Source organism: Oncorhynchus nerka, linkage group LG20 (genome assembly GCF_034236695.1).
Source record: "Oncorhynchus nerka isolate Pitt River linkage group LG20, Oner_Uvic_2.0, whole genome shotgun sequence".
NCBI lineage: Eukaryota > Metazoa > Chordata > Actinopteri > Salmoniformes > Salmonidae > Oncorhynchus > Oncorhynchus nerka.
In genome coordinates, this window is record NC_088415.1 from 66953534 (window position 1) to 66971359 (window position 17826).

Below are 17826 nucleotides of genomic sequence, written 5' to 3' on the forward strand. Positions count from 1 at the left end.
GTCACACAAGCGAATAGCTGATTGCTGAAACAAGTGAAGCTGATCTGAAGTGCTTTACAAAACCTTCAACAATATGACACTCACATGTTCAATGCTATCAAACACTCCAACCCTCCATCTTAAATAGATAGTGGCCAGACATCCTTATTTTGGCCAGAAGATAAAACAACTGAGTCATGTGTCTCTTTTTAAACAATGTGTCTGAGAGTAGATTTTTCAGAATGACATATTCTGCCCTCTGGTGTTTAAATCTGGTCTGTGTCGATCCCTAATGGATCGAGTGCACTCTCTCTGGTGTGTGTGTGTGTGTGTGTGTGTGTGTGTGTGGTCATAGCCACTACTTCCAGTGTCTACCTCCAGTAATTACTATAGTAAAGATTCAGCCATTCATATTTGCTTCTCATCAATTAAATTAGGCTACTGTAATTACAAGAGAGATAAACATCAATGCACCCACATATAACTGCATGGTGAATAATACATAACATGTGGTCCTATCCAGTGATGCAGTGTTAAACCCAAAAAATCGGTGGGTAAACTTTGATAGCTGGTCACAGTGAAAACAAGTAACGCTACATATACTCCCTGCTAAAATAGTGGTACATGTTGTTCATGAAATACAATCCCCCAAAAGGTGGGTAAACTGTCATGCAAAAAAAGGTGATTAAAGGGTGTTTACTTGTGTTTACCCTCTGATGCACCACTGGTCCTATCTCTGTATCATGAGATATCTCTTTGATATGTATGGAGCAGCAGAATCCATGATTGGTGTCTCTTATTGAACGGACCATGTTTAGAATGAAGAGTGTTTGGCATGTGCATATACAGGTAACTGTCCAAATAAAGGAAACGCCAACATAAAGTGTCTTAATAGGGTGTTGGGCTGCCAGAACAGCTTCAATGCACCTTGGCATAGAGTCTAAAAGTGTCTGGAACTCCATTGGAGTGATGCAACACCATTCTTCTATTAGAAATTCCATCATTTGGTGTTTTGTTGATGGTGCATTTAATTAACTATGCAAGTCAGTTTAGAACTAATTCTTATTTAGTGTTACATTAGGTTGAGATCTGGTGACTGATACACACGGACACACACACACTTTTAAACCCCCTATGCTCTTTTATACATTACCCATGATAGGATGTTAATTGCTTAATTAACTAAGGAACCACACTGTGTGGAAGCACCTGCTTTCAATATACTTTATATCCCTAATTTACACAAGTGTTTATTTTGGCCAGTTACCTGTATTCTTCAGAGGTGTTAATGAGTGTCCTCCTAGGGCTATTAATATAAGGTAATTCAATGTTTTTAACCAATACTGAAATGTTTATAACCAATCTCTGCTATGGGTATGGAGGTGTGTAGACACTTGGCAGTGTATTTTTGGGTGAAAACAACAACGACAGTAACATTTCTATTTTGCAATGTACCAAACAGTTCTACCCCATTTCTTCTCTACCGTATGCATAATCAGAACCAGGTTCTCGACTTGAAGGGCCAAACACACCCCACACCCAAGGGACACACCTTGTTTTTTTCAGCAGAGAAAGAGTGATGGTGTTAGCTTTTCTCCTTTCTTTCCCTCCTTAGATCTAATAATCCTTACTGCACCAACAAACCCCAGAGCGAGACTGAACGCGCCTGTGTTTTCAAATGTCATGTGTACAGTGGGGAGCCACCCTGAAATAGCTGGACTGAATACTACCTAATATCCCCTAACAAAGACTTCAACAGACATGATGTGTCACTCTGACTCCCTCCAGCATAATGGGGTTGGGATCATTAGATAGTAAACAGAAAGATGACAATGAGTTGCAGTTATGTCCATGCCTCGTTTTTGTATTTGTTGTTAATGTCTGATTGTAGAATGGAAAGTTGGTAAGTCTAAGGGGTTCAGTAGGAAGGCTCCAGTCAGAATGTATGAATCTCTTACAGACTCACTCAACAGTATAGTAGGTGTGGCACAGGGTTGGGCCTTCATGTCTGCCCCCCCTCCCTCGCCCACTTCTCTCATTGTCAGCAATGCTAAGAGCGTGTGTCCATTTTAATACCCTGTCTAACCCTCTCTAACCCTTTCTCAATGTCCTATTGGCTACATGTGCTGCTATGAACAACCTGGAGAACTTTTGGAAGCTTTTACTTTCGATTGGCAGTGCACGACCAGTTTGGCTGCATGTCTATCCTAACCCCTCTCTCTCTGTCAACTATTTCTGTCTGTCTCTGATCTTTCGCACTCAATCTCACACACACACACACACACACACACACACACACACACACATCGTCAACATTTTTTGAGGTACCTGCATTTCCAATTAAAACATTTAAAAAAAATTTTTTTTTTAAATGTTAAACAAATCTAAATATATTTTAGAATTTAGATTATTTGAAGCAGCCACCCTTTGCCTTGATGACAGCTTTGCACACTCGGCATTCCTTTAACCTTTAAATCACTCCAATGTTTGCTTTCCACTCTACGACACTGCACATTGGAGTATACACTACAACAATTCAGACATTGACAGAAAAAAAATGATTTACTAAATAAATCTAATATCCCTTTACATTTAAACAGTTGTATTTTTTAAAACAAATATAAACAGCATTATGAGGCACACCTTGTCTGAAATGTGTTATGGGTGTCTGTGTGTGTGATATTTACTCCAGTCCCAAAATACAGTGTTCACTGTGAATCACAGTGATTATGAGCCAGTCAGAAGACAGCTGGTACCTGTAGAGACACACCTGATTCCACCAGACAGTGACATCCTTATCATCTGAGTAAGACAGAGAACGGACTGTGACAGCTAGGTGATGAGCACTTCCTATGTATACTCAGTGGCGACCCGTCATTCACGGCAGGTGGAGCAGAAACCCACCTGTTCTGAGCCCCACCTGTTAAGCTAAATATATGTAGTACCAGTCAAAAGTTTGGACACACCTACTCATTCCAGGGTTTGTCTTTATTTTTTACTATTTTCTACATTGTATAATAATAGTGAAGACATCAAAACTATGAAATAAAACATATGGACTCATGTAGTAACCAAAAAAGTGTTGATCAACACATATTTTATATTTGAGATTCTTCAAAGTAGCCACCATTTTCCTTGATGATGGCTTTGCATACTCTTGGCATTCTCTCAGCCAACTCTTCAATTAACAGGTGTGCCTTGTTAAAAGGGGTATACAGCAGTTATCCCTACTTGGTAAAAGAAAAAGTCTGTATTATGGCAAGAACAGCTCAAATAAGCACAGAGAAACGACAGCCCAATATTATTTAGCTTTTCATCTAAAACACTTACAAACTTTTACAGATGCACAATCGAGAGCATCCTGCCGTGGTACGGCAACTGCACCTCCCTCAACCGCAAGGCTCTCCAGAGGGTAGTGAGGTCTGCACAACACATCACCGGGGGCAAACTACCTGCCCTCCAGGACACCTACAGCACCCGATGTCACAGGAAGGCCAAAAAGATCATCAAGGACAACAACCACCCGAGCCACTGCCTGTTCACCCCACTATCATCCAGAAGGCGAGGTCAGTACAGGTGCATCAAAGCTGGGACAGAGAGACTGAAAAACAGCTTCTATCTCAAGGCCATCAGACTGTTAAACAGACATCATTAACATAGAGAGGCTGCTGCCAACATACAGACACAAATCTCTGGCCACTTAAATAAATTGAATTAATAAAGGTATCACTAGTCACTTAAAATAACGCCACTAATAATGTTCACATACTCTACATTACTCATCTCATATGTAAATACTGTATTCTATACCATCTACTGCATCTTGCCTATGCCACACGCCATCGCTCATCCAGATATTTATTTGTACATATTCTATTCATCCCTTTACATTTGTGAATTTGTTAGATTTCTTGTTAGATATTACTGCACAGTCAACTTGAAGCACAAGCATTTCGCTACACTCGCATTAACATCTGCTAACCATGTGTATGTGACCAATATCATTTGATTTGATTTTAAGATACGAATGTCCATCAATTTGGAACATTTCAAGAACTTTGAAAGTTTCTTCAAGTGCAGCTGCAAAAAACATCAAGCGCTATGATGAAACTGGCTCTCACGAGGACCGTACACAGGAAAGGAAGACCCAGAGTTACCTCTGCTGCAGAGGATAAGTTCATTAGACTTAACTGCACCTCAGAAATTGCAGCCCAAATAAATGCTTCACAGAGTTCAAGTAACAGACACATCTCAACATCAAGACTGTGTGAATCAGGCCTTCATGGTCGAATTGATGCAAAGAAACAACTACTCAAGGACATCAATAATAAGAAGAGACTTGCTTGGGTCAAGAAATACGAACAATTGACATTACACCAGTAGAACTCTGTCCTTTGATCTGATGAGTCCAAATTTGAGATTTTTTATTTCAACTGCTGTGTCTTTGTGAGACGCAGAGTAGGTGAACGGATGATCTCCGCATGTGTGGTGCCCACCGTGAAGCATGGAGGAGGAGGTGTGATGGTGTGGGGGTGCTTTGCTGGTGACACTGTCTGTGATTTATTTAGAATTCAATGCACACTTAACCAGCATGTCTACCACAGCATTCTGCAGCAATATGCCATCCCATCTGGTTTGCGCTTAGTGGGACTATCATTTGTTTTTCAACAGGACAATGACCCAACACCAGGCTGTGTAAGGGCTATTTGACCAAGAAGGAGAGTGATGGAGTGCTGCATCAGATGACCTGGCCTCCGCAATCACCTGACCTCAACCCAATTGAGATGGTTTGGGATGATTTGGACCGCAGAGTGAAGGAAAATCAGCAAACAAGTGCTGTGGGAACTCCTTCAACACTGTTGGAAAAGCATTCCAGGTGAAGCTGGTTAAAGGAATGCCAAGAGTGTGCAAAGCTGTCATCAAAGCAAAGGGTGGCTGCTTCGAAGAATCTAAATTATATGTAAATTTGCTTAACACTTTTTGGGTTGCTACACGATGTGTTATTTCATACTTTTGATGTCTTCACTATTATTCTGCAATGTAGAAAATAGTCAAAATAAAGAAAAAAACTTGAATGAGTAGGTGTGTCAAACTTTTGAATGGTAATGTACATAAATATTTTTGGGATAAGCCTGTTTTGCATGTTTTTTTGGCATTAATACGTGTCACATATCAGTTTGTAAACAATATTTTTTTTCCATTGAGTTATTAAAGCCGCATGCAAACATGGTCTCTTTTTTGCTTTCTTGAGGAAGGCTGTCATGTATTGTCATGTTATGTCTTGTTCCTGTTCTTTCTCTTCACTTCGTTTCCCCCTGCTTTAACCTTTCAGGGCCACATGATCCCCTTTGGGATCAAGCCCCACCCCCCCTGAGCTGTAATGTGGCGCAGGGAACGCAAGAAATAATCCTAAAAATATTTAACCCCCACAGAATCGCTTGAAAAATGGCTCAAATGAAAGATAAAGAAGTTATTTATCTACCCAGCAAGTCAGATTTCTAAAATGTTTTACGGCGAAAACATAGCACATATTTATGTCCAACCACCACTGCATACATACCTCATTAGCTTAGCCAAGTAGGAAAAAATATGCAATCAACAAACGCAGGATTAAAAGAAAAATCATTTCACTAACCTTTTGAAATCTTCATCAGATGACAGTAATATAACATGTTACACAGTACATTCATTTTTTTTTCAATAATATGCAATATATATCCATAAATCTCTGTTTACAATTATGCATCGTTCAAAAATGCTACTGCAATGTCAGGAGAAATAAATAGCTCCGGCAGATAACGTCAGCTAACAAGGAATACACATCATAAACTTTGACTAAATATGCATGTTTTACATATGTATGGCAAGATAAACTTCTTCTAAATGCAATTGCTATGTTACAATTATTTTTAACGTTACATTTGGCGTTTACTAGGCTATAATAGAGAGTCGGCGCTCTCATTTAGCATGCTGACTCCTCTATCATGGAGTCGGCAGAAACCCAAAATGAAGACGTAAATATTCCCTTACCATGGCTGTTCTTGCTTCAGAAGACGTGGAAGGGTTAATACTCACCAAGTTAGCGTTCAGTTTGCAAGTCTGTGTCTTTCCGTTCTCAAACTAGACACTTTTCGGTCGAAATGTATGCAAATTTCAAGTGGCTGCGCACCAAAACGTCGAAAGTATACATTATATTTCGAGTAAACTTGTCAAACTATGTTTATAATTAAGCCTTAGCATGTTATAATCACCACCTCAAGCTGAACCTCGGCAAGACGGAGCTGCTCTTCCTCCCGGGGAAGGACTGCCCATTCCATGATCTCGCCATCACGGTTGACAACTCCATTGTGTCCTCCTCCCAGAGCGCTAAGAACCTTGGCGTGATCCTGGACAACACCCTGTCGTTCTCAACTAACATCAAGGCGGTGGCCCGTTCTTGTAGGTTCATGCTCTACAACATCCGCAGAGTACGACCCTGCCTCACACAGGAAGCAGCGCAGGTCCTAATCCAGGCACTTGTCATCTCCCGTCTGGATTACTGCAACTCGCTGTTGGCTGGGCTCCCTGCCTGTGCCATTAAACCCCTACAACTCATCCAGAACGCCGCAGCCCGTCTGGTGTTCAACCTTCCCAAGTTCTCTCACGTCACCCCGCTCCTCCGCTCTCTCCACTGGCTTCCAGTTGAAGCTCGCATCCGCTACAAGACCATGGTGCTTGCCTACGGAGCTGTGAGAGGAACGGCACCTCAGTACCTCCAGGCTCTGATCAGGCCCTACACCCAAACAAGGGCACTGCATTCATCCACCTCTGGCCTGCTCGCCTCCCTACCACTGAGGAAGTACAGTTCCTGCGCAGCCCAGTCAAAACTGTTCGCTGCTCTGGCCCCCCAATGGTGGAACAAACTCCCTCACGACGCCAGGACAGCGGAGTCAATCACCACCTTCCGGAGACACCTGAAACCCCACCTCTTTCAGGAATACCTAGGATAGGATAAAGTAATCCTTCTCACCCCCCCCCCTTAAAATATTTAGATGCACTATTGTAAAGTGGCTGTTCCACTGGATGTCTTAAGGTGAACGCACCAATTTGTAAGTCGCTCTGGATAAGAGTGTCTGCTAAATGACTTAAATGTAAATGTAAATGTTATAAAGGTCTACAGCAATCGTGAGGGCGAACAGATTAGCACACGTTGTTCAGTCTGTCCTGGGAGAAAGAGAGAGAAATATCCAATCTCCCATTGGTGAAACTTTTTTTTTGCGTCACCGGGACGTTTGGTCACGCTGAACGTCTCGTGAGCACGCGATTCTCACAGTTACACGCCTCATCGAAAGCAGGCTTCACGCTGAAGACATAGAACGTGTTTCCATGGTTATAGCTGTTTGGGAAGTGTGTATACAATGACGTCAAAGTGATGGCAACTTTTCCCATTACAAGAGAGACTTTGGGAGAATGCATGCCCTGAGACTTCTGCTTTAGCTAGAGACAAAATTTAAACGGTTTTATAAGCTTTAGAGTGTTTCCTATTCGATAACAATTTTTAATTGCATATATTAGCAACTTTTGACAAAAATTTATCATGGTTTATATGGGTGCCGAATTCCTCCAGAAGGGGCAGTATTCAGGCCTGTCCCTATGAGGATATTATTAAGTGGTCCGTTTCTGCCCAGGGAGCTTTTGATCTCCTCAAGAAGCGTTTTACATCCGCACCTATCCTTGTTACACCTGACGTCTCTAGACAGTTCATTGTCGAGGTTGACGCGTCAGAGGTGGGAGCGTGGGAGCCATTCTTTCCCAGCGCTCCCATTCTGACGACAAGGTCCACCCTTGCACGTATTTTTCTCATCGCCTGTCGCCGTCGGAACGTAACTATGATGTGGGAAACCGCGAACTGCTCGCCATCCGCTTAGCCCTAGGCGAATGGCGACAGTGGTTGGAGGGGGCGACCGTTCCTTTTGTCGTTTGGACTGACCATAGGAACCTTGAGTACATCCGTTCTGCCAAACGACTTAATGCGCGTCAGGCTCGTTGGGCGCTGTTTTTCGCTCGTTTCGAGTTCGTTATTTCTTATCGTCCGGGCTCTAAGAACACCAAGCCTGATGCTTTATCCCGTCTCTTCAGTTCTTCAGTAGCCTCCACCGACCCCGAGGGATTCTCCCTGAGGGGCGTGTTGTCGGGTTGACTGTCTGGGGAATTGAGAGGCAGGTAAAGCAAGCACTCACTCACACTCCGTCGCCGCGCTTGTCCTAGGAACCTTCTTTTCGTTCCCGTTCCTACTCGTCTGGCCGTTCTTCAGTGGGCTCACTCTGCCAAGTTAGCCGGCCACCCCGGCGTTCGGGGTACGCTTGCTTCTATTCGCCAGCGTTTTTGGTGGCCCACTCAGGAGCGTGACACGCGTCGTTTCGTGGCTGCTTGTTCGGACTGCGCGCAGACTAAGTCCGGTAACTCCCCTCCTGCCGGCCGTCTCAGACCGCTTTCCATTCCCTCTCGACCGTGGTCTCACATCGCCTTAGACTTTATTACCGGACTGCCTTCGTCAGCGGGGAAGACTGTTATTCTAACGGTTGTCGATAGGTTCTCTAAGGCGGCTCATTTTATTCCCCTCGCTAAGCTTCCTTCTGCTAAAGAGACGGCACAAATCATCATTGAGAATGTTTTCAGAATTCATGGCCTTCCGTCAGACGCCGTTTCGGACAGGGGTCCGCAATTCACATCTCAATTTTGGAGGGAGTTTTGCCGTTTAATTGGGGCTTCCGTCAGTCTCTCTTCCGGTTTTCACCCCCAGTCTAACGGTCAAGCAGAACGGGCCAATCAGACTATTGGTCGCATCTTACGCAGTCTTTCTTTTCGTAACCCTGCGTCTTGGGCAGAACAGCTCCCCTGGGCAGAATACGCTCACAACTCGCTTCCTTCGTCTGCGACCGGGCTATCTCCTTTTCAGAGTAGCCTCGGGTACCAGCCTCCTCTGTTCTCGTCCCAGCTCGCCGAGTCCAGCGTCCCCTCCGCTCAGGCTTTTGTCCAACGTTGTGAGCGCACCTGGAAGAGGGTCAGGTCTGCACTTTGCCGTTATAGGGCGCAGACTGTGAGAGCCGCTAATAAGCGTAGGACTAAGAGTCCTAGATATTGTTGCGGTCAGAGAGTATGGCTCTCCACTCAAAACCTTCCCCTTAAGACAGCTTCTCGCAAGTTGACCCCGTGGTTCATTGGTCCGTTCCGTATTTCTCAGGTCATTAATCCTGTCGCAGTGCGACTTCTTCTTCCGCGACATCTTCGTCGCGTCCACCCGGTCTTCCATGTCTCCTGTGTTAAGCCCTTTCTTCGCGCCCCGTTCGTCCCCCCCATCCTTGTCGAGGCGCACCTATCTACAGGGTCCGTAAGATTTTGGACATGCGTCCTCGGGGCCGTGGTCATCAGTACCTAGTGGATTGGGAGGGGTACGGTCCTGAGGAAAGGAGTTGGGTTCCATCTCGGGACGTGCTGGACCGTTCGCTGATCGATGATTTCCTCCGTTGCCGACAGGTTTCCTCCTCGAGTGCGCCAGGAGGCGCTCGGTGAGTGGGGGGGTACTGTCATGTATTGTCATGTTATGTCTTGTTCCTGTTCTTTCTCTTCACTTCGTTTCCCCCTGCTGGTCGTATTAGGTTACCTTCTCTCCCTTTCCTTCCCCCAGCTGTTCCTCATCTCCTCTAACTACCTCGTTTACTCTCTCCCACCTGTTCCCTTTTTTCCCTCTGATTAGGTCTCTATTTCTCTCTCTGTTTCTGCTTCTGTCTTTGTCAGATTCTCGTTTGCTTCACCCTTGTCCCGTCCTGTCGTAATCTGCCTCTTCATCAGATGCTACGTGTGATCAGGTACCTCTGTCCTCTACAACCCGCGCCTACCCGGAGAGACCAGCAGTCTGTTGCCGCTAACCCTGCTATTCTCCTCTGCTGCTAGAAGGGGACTCTCCTGTAAAGATCAGAGGACTTTATGATTTATTTGTCGCCCTCTCTGCGGGTTGTCTATTTTGTCAACCGATACATCAGAAGAGGATTTATGTCTTCCCTGTGTTTGGACATTAAAAGACTCTGTTTCTGTTAAACCGCCTTTGGGTCCTCACTCACCTGCATAACAAAGGCAGCTCGAAAATGCCAGTGTTTCAGCCTAACTCATTGTTTTCTGTGGTGGTGGAGCAGTCAGCAGAAAATACAGAGCACAGGGGTTGGTAATGTTTTCTAGTTGCGACATGTTTCGCTCAGTGTTCTGTCACTCATGGAGACACTACGTCACCGCAAAATCTATGGGGAGAGCTCGAAAATTCAAGCCCCTTGGGTGGGGCCATAGAGTTACATTAGAAGTGCCCATCCAAGAAGACTCAAGATCATTGGCCACAGATAAAATGACTAAAAAACTTGTTATATTTACTGTAGCTTTGATTGGACTTGTCAACATCATACTTTCGAAATCTTAGCTAGCAACCTAGCAATTATCATCATGAATCAAGTCGACAATCTAATGGCAAATCCTTTTTAACCCTTGTAAGGAGCTATGAAGATAAATTATAGATAAAAGGTTTTGGGTGCATACACATTTCTAGTTGGAAAATTGCAAATTCAACAATGAGTGGTTTGGAAGGAATCAGTGGCTTACTGCAAGCATTGCAAAGCAATCACTAGCGTGCTATTCAGTGGAGTGGGTGTGTAGTCTTTAATGGTCTATTTTCTAAGCTTAAAATTGTAAACATTCAACATTGACTTCTGCTGTGTTCAAAACAACTGGAAACTCAGAACTGTGAAATCTCAGACTTCAGTGAGTTCAAGAAAACTGGGAACTCAGAACTGTGAAATCTCAGACTTCAGTGAGTTCAAGACAACTGAGAAAATACACTTTGAACGGTCATCCAACTCAGAATTCCAAGTCGGGAACTCAAGCCTCTTTATAGAGCTCCGACCTGAAGATGACTGACGTCATTATTCAACCTTGTTTTTTTTCAGAGTTCCCAGTTGTCTTGAAAACACCATATAAATCCATAGAATGCCAGACTTTGATAACAAAGTTTGATGACAAAATTTGCCTACAAGAAGGACCCCACACCCCCTTCCTGTTCAAGTGAGTACAGCACAACAAGGTAAGTCCAAAAAAGTATTGTATGCTGCTTTATAAATTATGCAATTTATCAGGGAGATATGTATACTGTAGAAAAGAAAGTAATACTAAGTATATGTTGTGTAGTAAGCTGTTAGTAGCCCATGTGCCTCACCCTAATATTTTGGTCCCTTTCCCCCTCACAACTTGGCCTACTGTTCTGACTACAGTAGGTGGTGCACATGTAGTCTATAGCCTGTGTTAGATAAATGTCATCATCGAAAATTGTAAGAGCTTTCATTTTCTGCTGATAAGCCCCCATTATACCGTATATCCTATGGTTCTGACTTGGTGTATAGGGAGAATACTGTAAGAACAGCCCATGTTATTAATTCTGTCACTTTACATTTCAAGAGTGCCAAACAAATAAACTCAGCAAAAAAAGAAACATCCTCTCACTGTCAACTGCATTAATTTTCAGAAAACTTAACATGTGTAAATATTTGTATGAACATAACACGATTCAACAACTGAGACATAAACTGAACAAGTTCCACAGACATGTGACTGACAGAAATTGAATAATGTGTCCCTCAACAAAGGGGGGGTCAAAATAAAAAGTAACAGTCAGTATCTGCTGTGGCCACCAGCTGCATTAAGTACTGCAGTGCATCTCCTCCTCATGGACTGCACCAGATTTTGCTGTGAGATGTTACCCCACTCTTCCACCAAGGCACCTGCAAGTTCCTGGACATTTCTGGGGAGAATGGCCCTAGCCCTCACCCTCCAATCCAACAGGTCCAAGACATTCTCAATGGGATTGAGAACTGGGGTCTTAGATGGCCATGGCAGAACACTGACATTCATGTCTTGCAGGAAATCACACACAGAACGAGCAGTATGGCTGGTGGCATTGTCATGCTGGAGGGTCATGTCAGGATGAGCCTGCAGGAAGGGTACCACATGAGGGAGGAGAATGTCTTCCCTGTAACGCACAGCTTTGAGATTGCCTGCAATGACAACCAGCTCAGTCCGATGATGCTGTGACACACCGCCCCAGACCATGATGGACACTCCACCTCCAAATCGATCCCACCCCAGAGTACAGGCCTCGGTGTAACGCTCATTCCTTCGACGATAAATGCAAATCCGACCATCACCCCTGGTGAGACAAAACCGCGACTCGTCAGTGAAGAGCACTTTTTGCCAGTCCTGTCTGGTCCAGCGGCGGTGGGTTTGTGCCCATAGGTGACGTTGTTGCCAGTGATGTCTGGTGAGGACCTGCCTTACAACAGGCCTACAAGCCCTCAGTCCAGCCTCTCTCAGCCTATTGTGGACAGTCTGAGCACTGATTGAGGGATTGTGCGTTCCTGGTGTAACTCGGCAGTTGTTGTTGCCATCCTGTACCTGTCCCGCAGGTGTGATGTTCGAATGTTCCGATCCTGTGCAGGTGTTACATGTAGTCTGCCACTGTGAGGACGATCAGCTGTCCGTCCTGTCTCCATGTAGTGCTGTCTTAGGCGTCTCTAGGTACAGATATTGCTATTTGTTTCCCTAGACACATCTGCAGTCCTCATGCCTCATTGCAGCATGCCTGAGCCACGTTCACACAGATGAGCAGGGACCCTTGGCATCTTTCTTTTGGTGTTTATCAGAGTCAGTAGAAAGGCCTCTTTAGTGTCCTAAGTTTTCATAACTGTGACCTTAATCTCCTACCGTCTGTAAGCTGTTAGTGTCTTAATGACCGTTCCACAGGTGCATGTTCATAAATTGTTTATGGTTCATTGAACAAGCATAGGAAACAGTGTTTAATCCCTTTACAATGAAGATCTGTGAAGTTATTTGGATTTTTACCAATTATCTTTGAAAGACAGGGTCCTGAAAAAAAGTGTACTTTTTTGCTGAGTTTAGTTATATTGACTCTGTCCGTCCTAGCTCGCTCATTCATGTCTTAATCGAAATTACGGATTGCCTCTCATCCGCTAGTCGTGCCCTTATGCTATAGTTTGTACATCTCAATTGTCAGTAGAAACCACATTTGTTTAAACAAGTCAGCCATAACAGCTATGTTTTTTTTAAAGGCAGTAAATTACGCTGAATTAACTGTTTCGCTCCCAGACAAGGCTCCGCTGATAGCAGCAGGCCTACAATGGTAAGGTTTTGGCACTGCTGTTGGGACAGATTTATATAAGCCCTTATAGTTTGTGGGCATCGTTTGCCACCGTTATAATGTATTCTTTAGTGTTGTGTTGTGTTGTGCAGTGCCTTGCTGGCACGCATCTACAAAAATTGGGGGGTGTTTGCCCCACAAAGATTTACATGCTGAAATCACCACTGCGTATACTGTACATTACATCTCGAATGTCTATGATACTGTAGTCTTTTTTCCAATAAATCACCCATGTACCCAATAAATCAAAGGTAACTGGAACTAAATGACTATCGCCCCGTAGCACTCACTTATGTCATCATGAAGTGTTTTGAGAGGCTAGTTAAGGAACATATCCCCTCTACCTTAAAACTCTTAGGGCTAGGGGGCAGTGTTCGGAAGTTTGGATGAATGACGTACCCAAAGTAAACTGCCTGTTACTGGTAGCGTTGGATAAAAACACTCTGAAGTTTCTAAAATTGTTAAAATAATGTCTGTGAGTATAACAGAACTGATATGGCAGGCAAACAAATGGCTGAACCCCGCCCTGTGCAACTGGGTCCTGGACTTCCTGACGGGCTGCCCCGTAGGAAACAAGGTAGGAAACAACACCTCCAATTCGCTGATCCTCAATACAGGGGCCCCAGAAGGGTGCGTGCTCAGCCCCCTCCTGTACTCCCTGTTCACTCATGACTGCGTGGCCAAGCAGGCCTCCAACTCAATCATCAAATTTGCAGACGACACAACAGTAGTAGGCCTGACTACGAACAATGATGAGACAGCCTACAGAAAAGAGGTGAGGGCCCTGGGAGTGTGGTGCGAGGAAAATAACCTCTCATTCAATGTAGACAAAACAAAGGAGCTGATCGTGGACTTCAGGAAACAGCAGAGGAAGCATGCATCTACCCACATCAACGAGACCACAATGGAGCATGTGGAAAGCTTCAAGTTCCTTGGCGTACACATCACTGACGATCTGAAATGGTCCACCCACACAGACAGTGTGGTTAAGAAGGTGCAACAGCGCATCTTCAACCTCAGGAGACTGAAGAAATTTGGCTTGGCACCTAAAACACTCACAAACCTTTACAGATTACTTTTACAAACTTGCACAATTGTATCACCACCTGGTACGGCAACTGCACCACCCCGAACCGCCGGGCTCTCCAGAGGGTGGTGCGGTCTTCCCATCGCATCACCGGGAGCAAACTATCATCCAGAAGGCAAGGTCAGTACAGGTGCATCAAAGCTGGGAATGAGAGACTGAAAAACAGCTTCTATCTCAAGGACATCAGACTGTTAAATAGCCATCACTAGGCAGCCCCATATACATAGACTTGAAATCACTGGCCACTTAATAATGGAACACTAGTCACTTTAATAATGTTTACATATTTTTGCTTTACTAATCTCATATGTGCACTGTATATACTGTATTATATTCTACTGTATTTTAGTCTATGCCTCTCCGACATTGCTTTCCTAATATGTATATATTCCTTAATTCCATTATTTTACTTTTAGGCTGTGCGTATTGTCAGATATTACTGCATTGTTGGAGCTAGAAACACAAAGCATTTCTCTACACCTGCAATAACATATGCTAACCATGTGCATGTGACAGATGAAATTGGATTTGATTTAATAACCTTATACCATTATAGCTTGGGGATTGGATTGGTTAGTAGATCTCTCTTCTGCCTTACACACCAATATCACCAACGCGCTAGCAAGATACAAATCTGATTTATCTTTGTGTGTGTGTGTGTGTGTGTGTGTGTGTGTGTGTGTGTGTGTGTGCACATGCATGTGTGAGAGAAAGATAAACTAATTCAACACGTGTACATTGCTCTCACATGAACTCTGTATACCAGAGTAGACACATATGGCAATAAAGCCTTCTGAGTAATAATAAATGTGTTCATCTGCACCTCTCAGTTGGACTTTGAATTCAGTGATGCGCCTGGACACATCAAAGTGATACTATGTATGTAAATCTCATACAGTGCCTTGCAAAAGTATCACCCCCTCAGCGTTTTACTACTTTGTTGCATTACAACATGTAATTTAAATGGATTTTTATTTGAATTTCATGTAATGGACATAAGTGAAGTGAAAAGAAAAAATAACTTGTTTCAAAAATGTCTAAAAAATAAAAAATAAATGTGGTGATTGCATATGTATTCAGCCCCTTTGCTATGAAGCCCCTAAATGGTGCAACCAATTACCTTCAGAAGTCACATAATGAGTTAAATAAAGTCCACCTGTGTGCAATCTAAGTGTCACATGATCTGTCATGTGATCTCAGTGTATATATACGTTCTGAAAGGCCCCAGAGTCCACCACTAAGCAAGGAGCTGTCACATTCATCATAACGAGGAGACCAAGGTGCAGCGTGATTGGAATACATTCTTCTTTTTATTTAACGAAGAACAATTAAACAAACTAACAAAACGAACGTGACACTATAAAAAAAATAGTGCTGACATACAACTACACATAGACAATAACCCACAAAACCAAAATGGAAAATGGCAACCTAAATAGGATCCCCAATCAGAGACAACAATAAACAGCTGTCTCTGATTGGGAACCAATTCAGGCCACCGTAGACCTACATATACCTAGACATACCAAATCCCCATAGATATACAAAAAACCCTAGACAAGACAAAAACACACATACCACCCTCGTCACACCCTGACCTAACCAAAATAATAAAGAAAATAACGATAACTAAGGGCGGGGCGTGACAGTACCCCCCCCCCCCCCCAATAGGTGCGAACCTATATGGGAGGGTCTGGGTGGGCATCTAACCTTGATGGCGGCTCTGGTTCTGGACGCCGCCCCCCTTCTTTACCCTGAGTCCGCTCTTGTAGCACTGACCCGTGGATCATCGTCGGAGGCTCTGGACTGTGGATCTTCGCCGTAGGCCCCGGGCTGGGGACCCTCGCTGCGTGGATCATCGCCGAATGTTCTGGACTGGGGACCTTCGCTGGAAACCCCGGACTGGGGACCGTCGCTGGAGACCCCGGACTGTGGCCCGTCGTTGGAGGCCCCGGACTGTGGCCCGTCGTTGGAGGCCCCGGACTATGGCCCGTCGTTGGAGGCCCCGGACTGTGGCCCGTCGTTGGAGGCCCCGGACTGTGGCCCGTCATTGGAGGTTCCGGACTGGATACTGTCGCCGGACGCTCTGGACTGGGTACTGTCGCCGGACGCTCTGGACTGGGTACTGGTCAGAATTGAAGGAATGAGGCACTAAATACAGGACAATTCTTGAGAGAAACCTGTCTTTCAGAGATTTGAGACTGGGACGGAGGTTCACTTTCCAGCAGGACAATGACCCTAAGCATACTGCTAAAGCAACACTTGAGTGGTTTAAGGGGAAAGATTTAAATGTCTCTGAATGGCCTAGTCAAAGCCCAGACCTCAATTCAATTGAGAATATGTGGTATGACTTAAATATTGCTGTACACCAGCAGAACCCATTCAACTTGAAGGAGCTGGAGCAGTTTTTCCTGGAAGAATGGGCAAAAATCCCAGTAGCTAGATGTGCCAAGCTTATAGAGACATACCCCAAGAGACTTGCAGCTGTAATTGCTGCAAAAGGTGCCTCTACAAAGTATTGACTTTGGGGGGGTGAATAGTTATGCACGCTCAAGTTTGTTTGGGGTCTTATTTCTTGTTTGTTTCACAACATGTTGTGTAAATCAAATGATACAACCCCCCCCAAAATCCATTTTAATTCCAGGTTGTAAGGCAACAAAATAGGACAAATGCCAAGGGGGGTGAATACTTTCGCAAGCCACTGTACAGTCTGCATTGCCTTGGAGTCTTGCCTGGCACAGCTACAGTATCAGGGTGTGGCACTGCTAGTATAACTCAGCAGACAGCTAGGATGGGAAATCCAGTATAACAATGTCACATAAACACCTCACCTCACACTCTATGACCTAAAGGCAGACAGGGAAGAATTAAATAATTACTCATTCGTTTGAAAGGTGATTTTCTTGCAGCTTCTTCTGTGGGAAAACTATGAGTCTGGTATGAACTGTTTATCCTCTAGCAACTGACAGTTTTGGATCATTTTAAACAATTTGATTGATATGGAGCAATGATGGTGTGCTCACAAAGCTTTGATCATTAGATACAGTGAGACAGAAAAGGGGGAAATGTGTGTGTGTGTGTGGGGGGGGTGGTTTATCTATTCGTGTGGGGACCTAAAATCCCCAAAGTCTACACAAGGATAGTGAAACAAGGAAAATTCTCCCTCGTGGGGACATTTCCCACATTCCCATGAGGGGTTAGGTTTAGGGTTACAATCAGGGTTACAATTAGGGTAAGGGGTTAGTGGTTAGGTTTAGGGTTAAGGTTATGGTAAGGGTTTGGGTTAGTGCTAGGTTTAGGGTTAGTGGTTAGGTTTAGGGTTTGGGTTAAGGTTTGGGTTAAGGTTATGGTAAGGGTTTGGGTTAGGGCTAGGTTTAGGGTTAGTGTTTAGGTTTAGGGTTTGGGTTAAGGTTATGGTAAGGGTTTGGGTTAGGGCTAGGTTTAGGGTTAGTGGTTAGGGAAAATAGGATTTTGAATGGAAATGTATTTTAGGTCCGCACGAGGATATAAGATCCTTAACATGTGTGTG